This window comes from Leptinotarsa decemlineata, unplaced genomic scaffold, assembly GCF_025532065.1.
Source record: "Leptinotarsa decemlineata unplaced genomic scaffold, Ldec_3_MD MMD2_tig00026369_RagTag_RagTag, whole genome shotgun sequence".
NCBI lineage: Eukaryota > Metazoa > Arthropoda > Insecta > Coleoptera > Chrysomelidae > Leptinotarsa > Leptinotarsa decemlineata.
The window spans coordinates 5,261,902-5,282,746 of NW_027412709.1; the positions used below are offsets into that span (position 1 = coordinate 5,261,902).

The window sequence follows — 20,845 nt, forward strand, 5'->3', positions numbered from 1 at the left end:
ATCCTTACAAAGAATACTAGTATATACTGACATAAATTCATTTTCATAGTTATTCTTTCTGTTCACAGTTTTACCTCAGAAATACTCAAGTAGTTGATGCTTTTTGAGACAAATCTCGATATAATGCTGTTTTTACCCTAATCAGAGATGTGGTTTAACAAAATTTATGCCCATTTTACAAGATGCAATTCAGAATTTCATTGTACAACTGAGTGAATTATTCCGAAAATGTTCATCAATAGATAGATATGTAGTTGACTCTTTATGGCTGTACAAAAATATGAAATGAACTATGGAAAGTAACATTTTTTTAAGAATGTGGAGAAATATTTTTCTATAACATATTTGTGATTAGAATGAGATCGGTTCATCGATACGTATATAAATTAGTTATGAATTGAAGCTCAATTCTGACAAACGAAATATAATATTATATAATATTTATTGCATTATCTATCCCACTATAAAAGTAGTCGAAGGAAAATTTTGAAAATATCTAGATGATTTATGAGTTTGCACTTCATTATATCTCATTCTGAAGTTACATTTCACATTGTTTGCATGGAATGTTACAGAAATAGTATAAAATATTTCTCGAGAATAATTTCTTGTGGAATTCATTATTGCCAAAATAATATCAATAAATGAATAAACTTTGTTATCGACTTGTCTATAGTTGAACGAAGTCTAGAATGAGCTTGTCTTCGTTCTCATATGTAATTGAGAATATGAATTTAAGATATACACTAGATTTTCAGTCATTCGAAACCTTCTTGTTTTATTTGATCTTTCTTCATGAAACTTAACGAAATCATAACACGGATATATCCAAAGTCTTAGAAATGACGTAATGATTAACAGTTTTCAAGAAACTTCCTAGGGAATGGAACAATTTTTGCGAATATATCTGGGGGAGTATGACATATGTTCTGCAAGATATCTGTACAGACTTTACAATATCCATCCAACAAAAAAGTAACAATAGATGCGTGATCAAAGCATGATCACCACGAACATTTGCATCTATAGGTGAAATAAACAAGCCTCTTCACGCCGGCCAATCAGATTCAACTGCAATCGGCTGGCGGAATTCATTGTTTCAGGAATATCGCAACAGTGTCGAAGTGGTCAGTTACTTTTCAATGCCTGTGTGGTGTACATATACGATATGTAGTTATAGTTGACAAAAATCCGTTGATAATGAATCACAATGATGATTCTTTCAGTAGCAGTTCTTTAGCATCTGAGTAATCGGTCTGAAATGACAAAAAGATCACGATAAAACGTCATTATAAGTATATTAAAAATTTTTTACCCGTTTGTCCTGCTGAAATGAAATGGACTAATTTTTTTGTAGTTCATTTAATGCTGAATAAACAGAATTGTTTTTGATTTCTTCATTACTTAGTTCATTCTTTCTTTTGAAGATTATCATTTGGTGATTGAAAGACGTGTCGAGGTGTTGAAAATAACGGTTTGGTGCTGAGAAAAAAACTCTAGTAATATGCATTGTTCATTACGATAGCACCTGGACCTTAGCTGCAGGCAGTAATATTCATTAGTTGAATAATTTTTCTATACCATATTATTGAAACAACAAAAAGAATTTGGTCGTTCTTTTGTGCAACTCTGTACAAGGAGCCTTGTCTGGGAGATCACGTACACTATGCATGATAATATTTTGGAGCATTCCGTTGCGTAGAGTTTAGTACAGGAAACAATTTTGTGACAATGGGTGGCATGAATAGATGATGGAAAACGCAATGAACCTATGGAACTGTCTAATTTCACGAAGGAATGAACAAACCTGAGGTCTTCCGGGAATTGAAAAAAATTGTTGCGTATTATTATGCTGGATGTAAAGAAGGTTATATTTGGATCCAAACCTTAATTTTTATTCAAAACAGACTTTATGTGTATGAGAATACCGGTAGTTGGTTGAACAAGCTGTTGGGTTGTCGAACTTTTTAAAGTACCTACCATCTTGTGCCAACCTTCTCCATTACTAATTATACTTAATCACAATTATATTGCATTTCAATATATATTACACTTTTTCATTATATTTTCAGCTCCACTTCTTGATTTCAGTGCAACCGTTGAATCCAAAAATTCATACAGATTCAAAACTCATGCATCTGGGCATTTTACTGGATGGATCACAAATCTTTGCTGAGTTGAGATCACTTCGTTTGGTGTCGAAAACTAAACCAAGTTCATTGAACTTTCGAACAGCTGCCTTGAGAAATAATGTTATGAGTCCTGCTCCTGCTACAGATTCCAAATAGAATTGTTCTGTTTTGTAATCACCCCAAACTCAAAAATCCACGGTCTCCGTTATCTCAGTCAAAGCATAACAAGCGGTTCAAGATACAAACTTTTATGGAGATGCAGCAAATTTCTGTGTCCTTACGTTGAGCTTACACAGCTCCTTCTGAGTCCACTTCACTACTCCATAGTGGAATGAGATCGGAACTGCAAGCATAGTTGTAGCAGCAACTTTACTATTTCTCGGCAACTTGATGGGTCAAGTTTGTGCTAACCGTTGGACAGAAAGAGAGTTTTTCACTGATATCACCTTTCGTTAATGAAGTTTTTCCAGCACGAGGTAACACTTCTCTTCAGCATCCAGATGCAGCATGAAGCTTTTTTCTATTCATGATCTCTGATATCTTTCGTCTATCATGATCTCCATACCCATAGCATGTGCGTACTCTCACTTTCTTGAAAGACCGATGGAAATCCTTATAATACAAATGATTTCGGTTTTTAGGGTGTCACAGTTTCATTCTCGAATTTTCCTGATCGCCAGCGAAAATGAGATGGGAAAATATGGCTGCTGATAAAAGTCGCCCTGAAATAAATCCTTTCTGAAATTGTGCCACTCCGGACTGTAGTCAGAACATATTTCAGAGCGAAGGCAGCCCTCCAGAGTGCTATTCATTCCTCGGGTATGGCAAGGCATGTGTGCAAATACCAGATAAGCTCATACAATGTTGTATTAAATACCTTGTCATGCCATAGAGAGGTTACGCTCATCATGCATTGAGTACTGCGTTATACATCTATCGATAAGCAAGATTTCTTTCAATTCAGCAACTCTTTTTTGGACTAATTAACAATTTTTACCACGCATTCAAAAAAGTCATTGGCCTGCACTTCTGAGGAATCAGAAATCTACGTATATGGGAATGAGGAAGATCTTCCTTTGACAAATTAATCCCTAATCTGCTACTTTTATCATCTAAAATATTTTGGCGGTCGGACCTTGTCCCCGAAATCCTGATACAATCATACGATGTAATGTTTCTCTTGAAAAAATGACTTTGTAATATTGTGAATTCATTGTATTGTGTAGCCATAGATAATGGGAATTATTCATCCTCATTTTCAAAGTTAATGGCAATTCAGAAAATGAAAAGGCAGAGGCCTGATTGAAAAACATTTTTTAATTTTCATATATCAATTGCAACACTATTCAGAAAAAGGTTACCATTTTGTTACCATCATTTTTTCATGTGAGACTTTTGCCTGAATATTTCATGAGAGAATCAGGGTATTACAAAGTACTGAATGAACCTATGCCACACGCCAGACCCTAAATTTAGGACTTTCCATACCTAACACAAGTTTGATTGATAATTCTATATTGTATAATGGTCTCAAGATATATAGTCATCTTCCTAACAACCTGAAATACGAGCCCTATCAGGCTAGCATGGCAAATCCAGCAAAATTGCAGAAGAAAATACATCAATTTGTAGCTAATTATTTGCTAATTAGTTGCCAAAACGATTTTGTTGCTCGTGTCGACCTCTAGAAATCGCAAATAATGTCGTTATATAAAGGTATCAAGGTAACTCAATAAATTATATACTTTTCCTCTAATCTTTACAGAATATTTAGTTGCTAAACCTTGGATATAGTGTAAAAAATTAAAATTTCTTCTTTTTAATGTTTTATGATCTTGCTATCTTGCTATCTTGAGTATCAGCAACAAAATATTTGAAACCGATCTTCCGATTTATTTTTTTTTCATGTTCTTCCTATCTTGAAACTAGTTTTTCTTAAAATAAAAAGTGTTTTAATTTTGTTGCTCACCAGGAGTTAACTCAAATACACATTGAGTATCAACAACAAAATCGTTGAAACCGATCGGCCGATTTTTAATTTTTTTTCCCCGTTCTTACTATCTTGATACTGATTTTCCTGAGAATAAAAAGGGGTTTCAAATTTGTTGGTCATCAGGAGGGTACTCAAATATACTCCAAGAATCAGCAACAAAATTGTTGGCCTTGATCGGCCGATTTTCAATATTTTTTTAAATTATCCCTGTTCTGGCTATCTTGAAACCGGTATTTTCTGGAATACGGAGTATTATGAATTTGTTGCTAACCAAAAGGGGACTCAAATACACCTTGAGTATAGTATCAGCAAAAAAATAGTTGGAACCGATCGGCCGATTTGCTACCTTGAAACTACTTTACTTCAAGATGAAGAGTGTTTCAAATTTGTTGCCCACCAGGAGTATACTCAAATACACCTTGAGTATCAGCAACAAAATAGTTGAAACCGATCGGCCGATTTAAAATTTTTTTTTCCTTTTTATCGATCTTGCTATCTTGATACTGGTTTTCCTTAGAATAAAAAGTGTTTCGAATTTGTTGCTCACCGGGAGTATACTCAAATAAACATTGACTATCAGCAACAAAGTAGTTGGAACCAATCGGCCGATTTTTATTTATTTTTTTTCATTTTCCTCGTTCTTACTTTATTGAAACTGGTTTTCCTTAGAATCAAAAGTGTTTCAAATCTGTTGCTCGCCAGGAGATTACTCAAATACACCTTGAGTATCAGCAACAAAATAGTTGAAATCTATCGGCCAATTTTTAATTTTTTTTTTTCGATTTTGCTTTCTTGATACTGGTTTTCCTTAGAATAAAAAGTTTTTCGAATATGTTGCTCACCGGGAGTATACTCAAATACACCTTGAGTATCAGTAACAAAGTAGTTGAAACCAATCGGCCGATTTTTATTTATTTTTTTTTTCATTTTCCTCGTTCTTACTTCATTGAAATTGGTTTTCCTTAGAATCAAAAGTGTTTCAAATATGTTGCTCGCCAGGAGGTTACTCAAATACACCTTGAGTATCAGCAACAAAATAGTTGAAACCGATCGGCCGATTTTTTTTTTCTTTTTTCTCGTTATTGCTATCTTGATACTGGTGTTCCTGAGAATGAAAAGCGTTTCAAATTTGTTGCTAATCAGGAGGATACTCAAATACACTCCGAGAATCAGCTACAAAATAGTTGGCTTCGATCGGCCGATTTCTAATATTTTTTTAAATTCTCCCTGTTCATGCTATCTTGAAACCGATATTTTCTGGAATACGGAGTATTATGAATTTGTTGCTCATCAGGAGGATACTCAAATACACTTCGAGAACCAGCAACAAAATAGTTGGCCTTGATCAGCCAATTTTTAGTATTTTTTAAATTATCTCTGTTCTTGTTATCTTGAAACAATTTTTTTCTGGAATACAAAGTGTTTTTGATTTGTTGCTTATCAGCAGAATACTCAAATAGCCCTGGAGGATAAGCAACAGAATAGTTGAAACCGATCGGCCGATTTCAATTTTTTTTTATTTTCCTCGTAATTGCTATCATGAAACTGCTTTTTCCTGGAATTGAAGATGTTCTTAATTTATTGTTTACCAGAATAATACTGGAATACACCTGGAGAATCAGCAAGAAAATAGTTGAAACCGATCGACTGATTTCTAAAATATTCGAAGCAAAACTTCTTTAGGCGTGACCTGGGATTACCTCTGTTTATTTCCTGATGGAAGTTACGCTAGTCAGTTTGTCGTCTTTTTAGGTAGTTTCGGCTATTCAAAAATAGTCAACTGTATTAGAGTATCTCTTGAATTATAGGTGAATTAGGGGCAAAAATCATAATCAATCAAGGGATTATTTACTTTCTATTTCATCAATCGTATGAATCGTGAAAAACAAAGTTAATCAGGAGTTAACGGTTTTAATGAAACAATGATTCTGTTATTACTTTTGTAATGCATTAATTAGTAAAAAAAAATTGAAATTTTCTAATGCCAGCGACTTTTTTCCATTTTCAAAACAAGCGTATAATGACAAGTGGTAATTCAACCTTCAATTCAATATTTTTAATTTTGTCATTACTTTGCTACCAGACTGTTATCGTTTGATATTGAATTATTTCATTTTTGATTTTTGAATGACAGCAAACAGTCGAAAAATTGTCCAACATGTGAGAGTGTGTCAACGAATTTTATATAGAATATGACATGGTACAATGAGACAAGCTGTTTAAGTGAAATGTGAAACATAAAATTTCATTTGGAAAAATGAATAATTTCCTTACATATTTTCTGTCTTACACTTTAATTATTATTAATCAATAATTTCATTCATTTATTCGGTTGATATCAAATATATCAATGATTTTCTCAACTGTATAAAATAACCTCAATATTCCAAACTTCCATTTGGTTGGCTAATAATGCTGGTGTACTTCCATTTCACTATTTATAACTATTTATGAAATTTTCAAATTATTTTAATTATGGAAATTTTATTTAATTTTCGAAATTATCATTGTCAGTATTTACTACTGTTAGTTTATTTATTGGTCATGTAGCTCAGTAACAATTTAATTGAATGCATAAAAAAATTGTTTTCCAAATTGCTAAAGGAGTATAACTTCTAACGTGCGTACACAAGGTCATTTACAGTTCTTAAATTTTCAATCGCCAAACAGAGAAGGAAGTTCAATTGATTATAAATTGAGTTCAAAATAAATTTATGTATATTCTCAGTATGGTGTTTTAATTGACAATCAAGTCAATAATGATAAAAACATATGACATGCTTCACAGAAAAACGTGATTCCCATTGTAAAAAAGATGTGGAGTCGTAAGGATTTTCGAGACCGAAATGGAGGTATTATCATATGTTTAAAAATTTGTGTATCGATTATCAAGCTTTTCATTACTCTTCAGTGAAAATTTTTAGTTGATTGTCCGTACCGTTTACGAGAAATAAATGATTAAAGTTGCTCTTTATACACGTAAAGGTATGAAGTGCTGATCGCCGTAGTATGAAATTTTGTTGCTGATTTTCGGAGTATATTCAAGTACCCTCTTGATGAGCAACTAATTTAAAATGCTTTTTATTCCAAGAAAAACTAGTATCAAGATAGCAAGATCGAGGAAAAAAGAAAAAAATTTTTAAAATCGACCGGTCGGTTTCAACTAGTTTGTTGCTGATACTCAAGGTGTATTTGAGTCCCCTTTTGGTGAGCAACAAATTCATAATACTCCGTATTCCAGAAAATACCGGTTTCAAGATACCAAGAACAGGGAGGATTGAAAAAAATATTGAAAATCAGCCGATCAAGTACCCTCCTGATGAGTAACAAATTTGAAAGGCTTTTTATTCTCAGAAAAACCAGTATCAAGATAGCAAGATCGACGGAAAAGAAAAAAAAATTAAAAATCGGCCGATCGGTTTCAACTATTTTGTTGCTGATACTCAAGGCGTATTTGAGTATACTGCTGGTGACCAACAAATTTGAAACACTTTTCATCCTAAGGAAAAATAGTTTCAAGATAGCAAGAACGTGGAAAATGAAAAAAAATATATATAAAATCAGCCGATCGGTCTCAAATATTTCGATGCTGATACTCAAGGTGTATTTGAGTACCCTCCTGATGGACAACAATTTAAAATACTTTTCTTTCCAAAGAAAAGCAGTTTCAAGGTAGCAAGAATGAGAAAAATCAACAAAAAAATTAAAAATCGGCCGATCGGTTTCAACTATTCTGTTACTGACACTCAAGGTGTATTTGAGTCCCCTTCTGGTGAGCGAAAAATTCATAATACTCCGTATACCGGTTTCAAGATAGCAAGAACAGGGAGAATTTAAAAAAATATTAAAAATCGGCCGATCAAGGCCAACTATTTTGTTGCTGATTCTTGGAGTGTATTTAAGTACCCTTCAGATGAGCGATAAATTTGAAACGCTTTTTATTCTCAGGACAACCAGATAGCAAGATCGAGGAAAAAGGAAAAAAAAATTTAAAATCGGCCCATCGGTTTCAACTATTTTGTTGCTGATACTCAAGATACTCCTGGTGACCAACAAATTTGAAACACTCTTTTTTCTAAGGAAAACTAGTTTCAAGATAGCAAGAACGTGGAAAATGAAAAAAAAAAATATAAAATCGGCCTATCGATCTCAAATATTTCAATGCTAATACTCAAAGTGTATTTGAGTATACTCCTGGTAAGCAACGAATTTGAAATACTTTTCATTCTAAGGAAAACCAGTTTGAAGATAGCAAGAACATGGAAAATGAAAAAAAAAAATTCAAATCAGCCGATCGGTTTCAAATATTTTGTTGCTGATACGCAAGGTATTTGAAATACTTTTTATTCTGAGGAAAACCAGTTTCGAGATAGCAAGAACGTGGAAAATAAAAAAAATTGAAAATCGGTCGATCGTTTTCAACTGTTTTGTTGCTGATACTCGAGGTGTATTTAAGTTTACTCTTGGTGAGCAACCAATTTGGAACATTTTCAATTTCAGGAAAAACCAGTTTCAAGATGGCAAGATCATAAAAATAAAAAAATATATTTAAAATTTTTTCGCTATATACAAGGTTTAGCGACTAAAAAGCAACTAAACCTTCTGTAAAGATTGAAAGAGAAGTATATAAGTTATTGAGTTACCTTGCTACCTTCATATCACGATAGCATTATTTGCGATTTCTAGAGATCGGCACGAATATAAAAATTGCACACAAACTTATATTAACAATTTTTATATTATCAATATTTTGATATATAAAAATTGCACACAAACCTATATTAACAATTAATTCCCTTTTTTCAAACTTAAAAGATAAAATCCCAAAAAAATTTCAATCTCAAGTGGTTTATAGTATCCCTTGTATAAGTTGCAGTGCTGAATACATTGGTCAGACTGCCAGATTATTAAAAGACAGAATATCTGTACACAAAAGTGATTGTAGACTTCATCCAGAAAGGTGTGCCCTTAGTGAACATGTTTATAATAATGGACATGTAATGGATTTTAACTCAGTAAAAATTTTTACTAAAGAGAGGAATGTTTCTAAAAGATTATTCCTTGAAATGACTTACATTTCGCAATCACGAAATTGTCTGAATAAAAAAAACAGACTTACAACATTTAAGTGAAATATATTCCTATTTACTTTTTATAGACAAAAATTGGAATTCCTTCAAAGACAACTCATTTGACATTACTTAAATTCATTTATCAACCTATTAACAAAAATTATACAACAAAACTCTTTCTTCTGGAGGCAACTGTAACTCTTTGATTAATTGCACCAGCGGCAAATGCCAAGTCTACTTCTTCTTCAAAATTTTAATAAATTGACAAGTGATGTGTTTCTAACCTAAGACGCACCACGTTCATTCTCATATAAAAAAAAATTATGATTACTCCTCATTTAACGTATATATATTGTAGCTTTCACTTAATTCTTATGTCTTGTAATTTTACAGTTGTTACGTGTTTTTATCATGATCACAACGTTCATATTTTGATTTTAACTCAACTCAATTGCGACCAATCTCACTAACATTGTAAGTATTCGTCTGTTAACTTAAGTTCTGTATTAATTCAAAATCTATCATTTTAGCTCCCTGATGATGACAATAACCATTGTCGAAATATTGGAAATATAATGTTATAAGAGTACACTTGCGCTTCGCTGCTATCCCAAACATCTCTAAGGAATTGTTCGTAACTATATATATATATATATATATATATATATATATATATATATATATATATATATATATATATATATATATATATATATATATGCTGAACTGGTTTTTCCGGGTATTTGATCCGTGTATGTGATATTATCTCTAATTTCACCGACGTTTCGACAAAATCTCATTTGTCATTATCAAGGTGTGCTGTTACGTGTTCAGAAATTTGTTGACCTTGCTCAACTCACTTCTTACTATAATGGTAAAATGGTATTCGTTATGTGTTCAGAAATAGATTAGTCCATAAACCCTCTACTACCTACTATTTAAACGTTGTTGAGTTTTACCTGCGTTCTTCTTCTTCTTAGTTGGCCTCATCTCCCCGTTAAGGTATTGAATATGAAATCTGAAGTTTTCACGGATAGGAATATGCTGAACTGGTTTTTCCGGGTATTTGATCCGTGTATGTGATATTATCTCTAATTTCACCGACGTTTCGACAAAATCTCATTTGTCATTATCAAGGTGTGCTGTTACGTAACAGATAATATCACATACACGGATCAAATACCCGGAAAAACCAGTTCAGCATATTCCTATCCGTGAAAACTTCAGATTTCATATATATCTATATATATATATATATATATATATATATATATATATATATATATATATATATATATATATATATATATATATATCTATATATATCTATATATATCTATATATATATATATCTATATATATCTATATATATATATATATATATATATATATATATATATATATATATATACACAGGGTCCTGCAACAGTGGCGCGGTGTTCCATATCTCTATATAGGAAGCAGATAGGAATCTAATTTTCTATAATATTACCTTATTGCTCGAGCTCGACAAAATAAAAATATTGGCGGTCACACAGGGTGTTCGATTTTTTCTGGGCGGATCCCAACTGTGTCTTTTTAAATGGCAACCTATATTTTTTATCGCTTTTTCGGTTTCTTCATAGAAAATAAAATAAACTTTATGTATATCTGCACTTCGAAAATATTGACGGTTTTCGAGATATCTAGCATGACAGGTTTTTTTTTCCAATATTCGTCACTCAGAATATTTGAAATTATAAAGTGGTGCCAAGTCCAGTTGAAATTTTTTTTTGGTCGAATATTCTACATTGGTAACTCTCTCAAACGATATATCTGAAATCGACCTGTGATATACAGGGTATGAAAAACCGCTTGCCAAATATTGTAAATGAAAATTTGCAAAATCTTCCTTATATTAAATGGAACACCCTGTATATTATTGATCCATAAGAAGCGCCAACGAAACCTCTACAAATTTCATTAAGTATTCCCTATGGCTAAGTTCAATAGTTTTTCTTAAATGAGCATTTCTTTCGAAAAATGGTCATTTTTTCAAAGCGAAATCCATTTGACGACTGATAAGAATATACAAAAAATACCCTTTCCTTAAAATATCGCCCATTCCTAAAATTACCTGTTGCTAGATAAACAAGTTGCGAATTACACCACAAAATGGACGTTCTTGAATAGTTACAATAATTTCAAAAATCTCGAAATTTGTGCCATATTCTTTCGGTCTAAAACAACCTTTCAGCGAATGAAATATTTATTGGAAATCAAGTAGTCTGGCAAATGACAGAACAAAATATTTGGCTGCAAATGAATATTGAAATTTTTAGTGAATCGTGAAATTGAACTGTCGGTATAATTTCATCAGAATGTTGTTATCAAAAAGTGATTTGATTGATATGATTTTCATATTAGGTGAATCAGACAGGAATTGTTTATTGGCAAGTAGAATTTATTCTCAACGGTATCCAGATAGAAGGCATCCAGATGAAAGATCTTTCCGAAAGGTCTTGGGACGATTCGTTGAAACTGGATCTATTAATTATTCCAAACATGAGCGCATCAAGCCAGCTACTAATGAAGATAATGAATTGCAAGTTCTTCTTGCTGTTGAAGAAGATCCTAGTAGGAGTCAACGACAAATTGGGGAAATAGTGGATATAAGTGAGAGATCAGTGCAACGAGTATTGAAGAAACATCGCTTGCATCCATACCACGTTCAGTTACATCAAGACCTACTGTATGCTGATTTCGAGAAAAGAGTGAGATTTTGCAATTGGGCCATGAACCAAATTCGTCGAAACGAATATTTTTTCAATAATATTTTATGGTCGGATGAATCGACATTCCATAAAAATGGATTTGTAAATCGACATAATTACCATTATTATGCGACAGAAAATCCTCACTTATTGAGACAGGTGGATTATCAACATAGGTGGTCGATAAATGTCTGGGGAGGCATCATTGGAGAATATGTAATTGGTCCATACTTTTTTGAGGGACATATGAATGGTGCAATGTATCTCAATTTCTTACGAAATGTTTTACCAGGTTTGTTAGATGATATTCCTCTTGACCTCCGCAATAGAATGTGGTTACAACATGATGGTGCACCTGCTCACTATTCGGCAGAAGTGAGAGATCATCTAAATGAAGTATTTCCCAATAAATGGATAGGACGGAATGGGCCTGTACGATGGCCCGCTAGATCACCAGATTTGACGGAACTAGATTTTTTCTTATGGGGATACATAAAAAATATGGTTTACGTTGAGCCACCAACTTCTCCCGAAAATATGCGACTTAGAATAACGAATGCTTTTCGCAGCATTACACCAGCTGTCTTGCGCAGGGTAGAACAGTCTTTCAAACATAGACTTCAGCTCTGCATTCAAGAAAATGGAAGACATGTTGAACATATTTTATAAAAGTTTCATTATCAACCTTAATTAAACTCTCCCTTTTGTAGTTTTGTAATTTGCCAGTTGACAAATTTGAATATCTAGAACTCAAGCTCTGAATGAATATAATAACATGAAAAAAATAGTTATTTATAATGTTTCTTTCTTTTAACTTGTTTGGTTTGATATTGCACGATTTATGAGTGAAATTCTGCATCCAATGAAAAAATAATTTTCCATTTAGCAAAAAGTGATAGGTACATACATTTATTTCGTTAAAAAATATTTGTTTGGACACCTTCTAATGTACAAAATTGAAACAAGATATCTTTCGTATATTTTTATCAGTCGTCAAATGGATTTCGCTTTGAAAAAATGACCATTTTTCGAAAGAAATGCTCATTTAAGAAAAACTATTGAACTTAGCCATAGGGAATACTTAATGAAATTTGTAGAGGTTTCGTTGGCGCTTCTTATGTATCAATAATATACAGGGTGTTCTATTTAATATAAGGAAGATTTTGCAAATTTTCATTTACAATATTTGGCAAGCGGTTTTTCATACCCTGTATATCACAGGTCGATTTCAGATATATCGTTTGAGAGAGTTACCAATGTAGAATATTTGACCAAAAAAAAATTTCAACTGGACTTGGCACCACTTTATAATTTCAAATATTCTGAGTGACGAATATTGGAAAAAAAAACCTGTCATGCTAGATATCTCGAAAACCGTCAATATTTTCGAAGTGCAGATATACATAAAGTTTATTTTATTTTCTATGAAGAAACCGAAAAAGCGATAAAAAATATAGGTTGCCATTTAAAAAGACACAGTTGGGATCCGCCCAGAAAAAATCGAACACCCTGTGTGACCGCCAATATTTTTATTTTGTCGAGCTCGAGCAATAAGGTAATATTATAGAAAATTAGATTCCTATCTGCTTCCTATATAGAGATATGGAACACCGCGCCACTGTTGCAGGACCCTGTATATATATATATATATATATATATATATATATATATATATATATATATATATATATATATATATATATATATATATATATATATATATATATATATATATATATATATATATTTATACATTCGTGCAGGTATGTTATTTTGTTTGAATTGTATTTATATTGTATATAACCAATGTTTTTCAGAAAATGTAACACTCAAAATTTTTATTTTTTATTTGTATGGTAGGACTTTAATATTTTTATCAATCTACTAGCGTATACTCTGATTTCATGTATTTTATTATGTTTTTTTTTCCTCACCAAAGCGTTGTCAATGTGAGTTTCTCTTTGGACAATAAAGCATATTTATTATTATTATTATTAAAGGTTTATTTGAATAAAAAATGCCTGCATAATGAAGTATTTCATTTGGAGCGTCTAATTTTTTAGATATTCCATAAGATTAGTGACTTACTGTGAATGTGATACAAAACAAATATAAAATTTGTAATGTGTAAGATGTGAAGTTTAAAAGGAATGTGAATGAATATGTGAATGTAAATAAACTTCGAGCTCATTTTCGTTTTCCTGAAAATGAAATTATATGAGTTGAATTGCTCCCAACAATATCAAATTTCCACGCTTTCTGGCTCCGCATTATCCATCAACGTAGTTTCCTGGAAATCACTTTATATGATTGACTGCAGCCTTTGGAGCTCAGCGAAAGTATGCCTGGAAAGTCCAAATCCACTTCATTTGTGAAGGCGAAGTGGATTTTGACTTCTCAGAATTGAAATGACCCAATATTGAAATGCTACAGGACTCATAATGAGAATTTTGTATCTGCCTTTTTGGAACTTTTTACCTTCCATCATCTGAATTTCACATAAACATAGAAGTTTTAGTATACTTTTGTACGTATTTTAAAATTTTGTCTGAAAAAACAATTCCATGAGTATGTATTATAATAGGTAGCTAAATTTGAATGAGTGAAATGAATTATGATTTAATAAAATTTATTGTTGAATTTATTTATTATTATTGATTTTATCGATTTTGTGGACTCTTACGTTGAAATTAAATTTCTATATCTGAATATATAGAAATTTTTCTCAACACCTCAGGTGGATTCTTGCTCGAATCAAATATGACTTACCAGGAAACAACACAATCTGCATATATACCTGTGGATGAATTTTGGAAGAAATATGAATACAGAACAATTCAGCAAACGTGTAAAAGCTTTGAAAATGTATAAAAAACTCTCAGTGAAGACTCAAAAATATGTTCTATGCTAACCGGACCACCTATGGAATATGGAACGCACTTTATTGTAAAAACGTCTACTTTCAGTTCTCACATGAATCACATTTTTCTTTCAGCTTTAGGTAGAACATTTTCATGAAGATATTCGAATGTATTGTCCTTCTTGTCAATTCGGACAGATCTTTTATATGCATATATTTCATTCAGGAAAGTTCAAACTTTTAAAATTGTTGGTATAAATACCTGGTTTCTCTCCTTTACGTGTAAAGTGATGTTGCACCAATAAAGTTGTTTGATGAAAACTACTGGGAACTTAGCTTTGGAACTTGGAAATCTGCTATAAGGAACTTCCGTGATTTATTCAGTTTTTGGATTGACTTTTGAATGTAGGTCGTACTGGTTTCAACCCAATTATAATTTATTACTATTCTAATTGTTTTCGACTTGATTTTCAATAATTCATGGAGCATTATTGTTAAAAAAATAATATATACTATTACTTTGTCTTTTATTTGCCTCACTATTTGTTTTTCTATTCTTGTAATTATTTTCAACATTATTGTTATCTCTTTGCCTATATTCTTGACTGTTATGGTTGTTTGCCCTGTTCTGTAGATAACTGTAATTTATTTTTCGTCTTTCTTGGGCCATTAAAAATTTACACAAACTATCCTAATCTTTGAAATTGTACAACATCATTATTTCTTCCAGATTATTATCAAAGTTCTGGATTAGTAAATTGACTATATACTCCTGAGTGAATTCACAATTTGTATATTGTGTTGAGCTATAAATTTGCATTGCATATTTATGATATGACGTTCCTCTATTTGGATTGAATTTTTCACCCAATAATTCGTCTTTTACTAATTTTTGTTGTGATGCTCCCAGAAATATGTTAGAAAAAATTGCTTGAAAGCCTCATCTTGTAATTGATTCCTTATTATTTGTTTCACCTCATTATATGAAATATTGTCATATGTATTTTCAATAAATTCTATGAATGGAACAGGATGTTGTCATTTTATTTTTCCTGGGAATAGTTATTCATTATCATTTCCTAAGGTTATTATTGGTCTAATACTATCTTCTCTATTATTAATTTTCCTCTCATTTTGTTTTATTCTATTATTTATGTCTATTAATTTCTCATTAAATTAATTTTCATGTTTATTGGGTTTGTCCCTAGTTATTTTATTATTCCTATCTATCTTGTCATTCAAATTTTTATTTTCTTCCTTACGCGTGTTAATTTCTTGAAGTAACATTCCTTCAATAATACCTATTTTTCCATAAACTTGGTTGATTCATTCTCCTCTTTCCTTTTTATTACTGTCTACCTACTGGAAAATGTGTTCTACTTTCTCTTCAATAGTTTTCTTAAATTCAAACAATTCTTGTTTGATGTTATGATATTTCCATTTCTTTTTCACATTTTCGTTGGGTCATCTCTTTTTCCACATAATTTCTTCATATACATTTCTTGGATTATCATTTCTTCTTGTCTTTGTTTTTCTATGATTTTTGTTTCTTCCTGTCTTTTTTTTCTAATTTTTCGTTTTGTGAAATGAGTCGAATTACTTTGGAAATCGGAAATCTGCTTGATTTATTTAGTTTATGGATTGACTTTTAAATGTAGGTCATATTGGATTTAGCTCAATTGAAATTCATTACTATTATAAAATATTTATTCTAATTGTATTTGACTTAATTTTCAATATTTTATGGAGCATGAAATTTGCGTGACTTCTCTCTTCGTAACTTCAAAAGAAATCTCTTTTTGTTGACAAAAAAGTTGAATATCAACTCCCTTGCTTGGATATGAATTACTACTTATCACAAGTTCAAATTTCGAAATTTCATATTTTAAATACTAGTTAACTTACAATTTTGATACATGCTTCTAAAATTAGATATACTTCTCTGTAATATGCTCACAACTTTTTTATAACCTCACTCATGTCTAAATATCTTAATTTTATCCAAGCATCATTCAATGTTCGTAACTAAGGAAGCATTACAACTCTTGTTTTTCAAACATTTCATCATTTCTAATTAATTATAATGATTTTATTATGTCTCTCCAGAACATATACAATATTATTTCTGATTGATGGTGTTGTAAAAATTCTGTCTGTTGTATTTACTCCAGAATAATTAATGTCATACTTAATTTTCGATATTTCTCTGGCTCTTTCACGTGATTTCCGCTTAGAGAACTTCACTTATATTCATGTACAGGGTGATCAAAATTTATCCCTGTTGAGCCTTTTCTAGAGATATTGAGAACATTTTTCTTTTATTGATTTCTCTGAGTCTATTTCATAACAGTATATAGTTTTTTCGACGTTCCTAAAGCTGAAATCTGCGTCTATCTTCAGAACTAACAAACTTGACTATAACTTGTTTTTCATCCCAAATTCTTCTCATGTTAAAACTCCTTCGACAGATATCGATAGATTTTGCTCTCCAAATCATCAAAATTGAAAATCTGTCCAATTTTTTTATACACAAAATCATGAAATAATTTCAGCAACTCATGAATAGATTTTTTATGGAGAATGTATTGAATTTGAACACTATTTTCTATCGGGGTAAACAAAACTTTGCCTATTTTACATCTGTATGAAGTTCTCGAGTAAACTTTCTGAAGATTGTGAAAATGGTGAACAGTCCCAAAAAAACTGATTAACTTAATTCGCTTAAGTCAAAGCCGAATATATTTGCCAGGTCCTTCCAAAAGGGCGATATTTCACCGTTGGTGATCTCAAGGGGATTGAAAATAATCAATTCTTGATATTTTCACCAGATTCACAGAGTATGTATCGCCAAAAATCGTTCAGTGTAACTTACTGCATATATAACATGAATCACTCCAATAGTTACCATCATGAAATTAAAAAGAGAAAGTGAATTGCAATTCATGCTAGTTACGTTGATTTGTGAAAATTAAACACTTGTATTAAGATATGGTCTTGTCGTTATTTCAAAATAATTGCCAGGTGTCTGACTTACGTGACTTACACAGTTATTTCTTCAGTTACAATGAACTCGGTTTGTAAATGATAATCATTTGAAAGGCAGAATTGAATGGAAAAAATCAAACTGAAAAACTATATCGCATGATTATTACTGAGGTATTCTACTTTCAATGACGATATCACAACTCACATCGAATTCGTTACTTCTATTTCCTGGTATATTTCAATTCTTGTATTTTTTTCAATTGACTTTCTAACTTACATGTATATTGAATATTTTATGAAGATAACAGACAATCCGAAGCACTTTCTATCACAGAAAAGAAGGAACTACACAGTAGACCTAGATTTTTCAAACTAACATAAAATATTTACACAACAATCACAAAACAATGTTTACTGTTATACCTGCTGACAACTACAACCACTTGCTACTTGGCCTGATGCGCTAGATATGCGACATGCATCTCTCTTTAGAACCAGCTTATTGAATGTTGGTTTGCGTAAACGTAAGTCTATACTCGAAGCATGTATTTAAGAGAGAGTAGGATTTCATGATGGTGACTCAGACAAATCAGATTTGAGTGTTTTCTTATACAGCGGATTAGCTCAATAATAGTAATTCAATAATAGTAGGCACTGAATTCTCTGAAATATTATTGCATTTAAACGAAAACATTGTTGTCAGGTTGTGATTCTATACATTTAAATCATGCACAGGCAGCTAAGTGGTCATAGAATAACAGACAACGTGTTTTATTCATTGAAGAAACTTCCTGCTAATAAAATGTATTCAACAGCATCACTGTTACTTAAATGAATACAAATTTTCAAATTATATTCTGCGACTAAAATTTATGATTGGTAACGTTGCGTACACAGAGATGTTTGCGAGGCGGAGAAAAGAACTGCAAAATAAATTGGACGTAAGATAAAGAGAGATATGAATATTGGCCCATCAGCTGAGCGCGATTAGGTTAACATTCATGAGCGTAACATTCGTTAAATAATGCGTAAAGTAAATATTAACTTATTCATCTTTGACCTGTTATTATAATTTGGTAATAAGGATTTAGGTATGTTTCAACACTGATGACAGTTTTGGAATTTCTGTTATCAAAACTCTAAAATTGGAAATACCTGTTTCAATAATATAATGAATAATAATATTTTTGTTTGATCCCTACTCTAGATAATGATGAAAAAGGAATAATACACTTTCTATTATACATTAGGAATAGTCCTAAGAAGTTATAATGTAGTCGACGTCACAATATTAGGTAACTTTATTTCTAGGAAAAGGAATAACAGTAAATAAAAGAACAATATGGAGAGTGAAAGCAGTCAAAGCAAACGCAGACGTCCGAATTCACCTAAAGGAGAATAAACTATTATATACAATGTGTATTTAGGGCTCCGTGAATAGAATGAAAATATGTTGCATGAACACCTAGTTAATAAGTGTACTGATTAAACTGAAGTGTCGATGAGAAGTGTTCAGAAAATTTTTAAAACCTGTGAAGAAAATTAAGGCAAATGTGATGATGTCTCTAAAGATATTGAAACTAGAAGAAAACAAATTCAGCTTGATGATTACAACAAATATGCTATTCGTAGAGAATTTCTTTTGTTTCTTTTTCGAAATGAAATCCCAACCTTCGCAGCCGAAATAAGTTCCGATGAATCTATGTCCAAAATATCACGACGTATTTCATAGTGCACATTGAAGAAAATAAACAATAAATTCATGAGATAGGGTAGGAAAAGTACTGTTGAAGAAAGAGAAGAAATTGTTATGTGGCGGAGAAATTACTTGAAAAAAATTTTGTCAAGACAAAAAGATTTGAATGAATCAAGGCCATACTGTCTCAAAGGTATGGCGAGATTCAGAGGTGAAGAGTTTTTTGAAAAACGACTCATCGAGTCAAAGAAAACTAGAAATTGTCACTGGTATATGGACGCGCAAAAATAAAAGATTTTACCAAACCTTGAACCAAACTCTGACGTGGTCATGGATATCATTCATTGGCTGTCTCAAAAAAATTTACCATTCGACGATGATGTTTTGAAAGTCCAATTAAGTACTCGTGAGAGAAACATAATTGTACAGGGCTTCCCTCCTTGAAATTGTGAGTTCAGACAATGCAATACTGTATTTCATACTATTTTTTTTGTTCATAATGTTCCACACTCTGAAATAATCAGAGCTGATTCTATAGAGAATCTGCTGATTTTGTAGTGTACGAGTATACAGGTTGCGAAAACGAAATAGAGTTGTTTTCCGAAATGTTAACCACTTAAGAAAGGCAAGTAATAGTATTAAATTTTTTTCAAATGATTTTTTTCAGTTTGTTGGCAAAATGTATGAATACGATAATGGGTTTTCATAAAATTAATATAAATTAATTATTATTCGTGAATATAGTTTTAAAATACCAGCAATACACTCGAAATTGAATTTTCCTCATCTGTTTAGTATGATTTCCGTATGTCACTGCAAGAGACAGCTTGAGGCAAAAACATATCATAGTCAGTTCTGAGAATTCAGTGCCTACTGTTTTTGAAATATAGTATAGATGATTTTATTGCGTGAAATCTTGAATGTGTGTTTGTTTTCTTTCAACGATTTGAAAAACATCTTATCAAAAAGATATTGATTGTGATGACTACCGAAAGTATGCAAATATTCAAAAGGGTAGGTATATCATGAAAGAAAAATTGTAGTGTTGAAAAATATGATAAAATTGACCAATACCTGACAGATATCCATTCAAAATCCATTTGAAAAATACAGTTCATTGTGAGATTTTAACTTGGAAGTTTACAAAACCACGATACATGTTTCGACATATAATATAGTAAGATCCCAGGGCCACAATACGTCACGTATTTTCTAACGAAGGAAATGTGGACGATTGAGTACTGTTAGTATGTACTATAAGAACGCATGCCTACCTGCTTGCTTTCTTAGACGGCCAATTATCAGGTATCCGGTAATCAAGGTACATAAATACATTACTTACCTTACGTAAATT

General features: G+C 31.6%; 1 protein-coding gene across 3 annotated transcripts in view; it reads right to left on the bottom strand.

The window, feature by feature from the left end:
• Nucleotides 1-18,352, bottom strand: part of LOC111510121 (uncharacterized) — a 32,302-nt gene extending 13,950 nt beyond the window's left edge. For 2 of the 3 annotated variants that reach the window (XM_023165992.2, XM_023165993.2), the window contains exon 1: nucleotides 18,073-18,212. The gene's annotated coding sequence lies outside the window, so the exon portion shown is untranslated. The other variant, XM_023165994.2, reaches the window with a different exon arrangement.
• Between the last annotated feature and the right edge of the window lie 2,493 nt (nucleotides 18,353-20,845).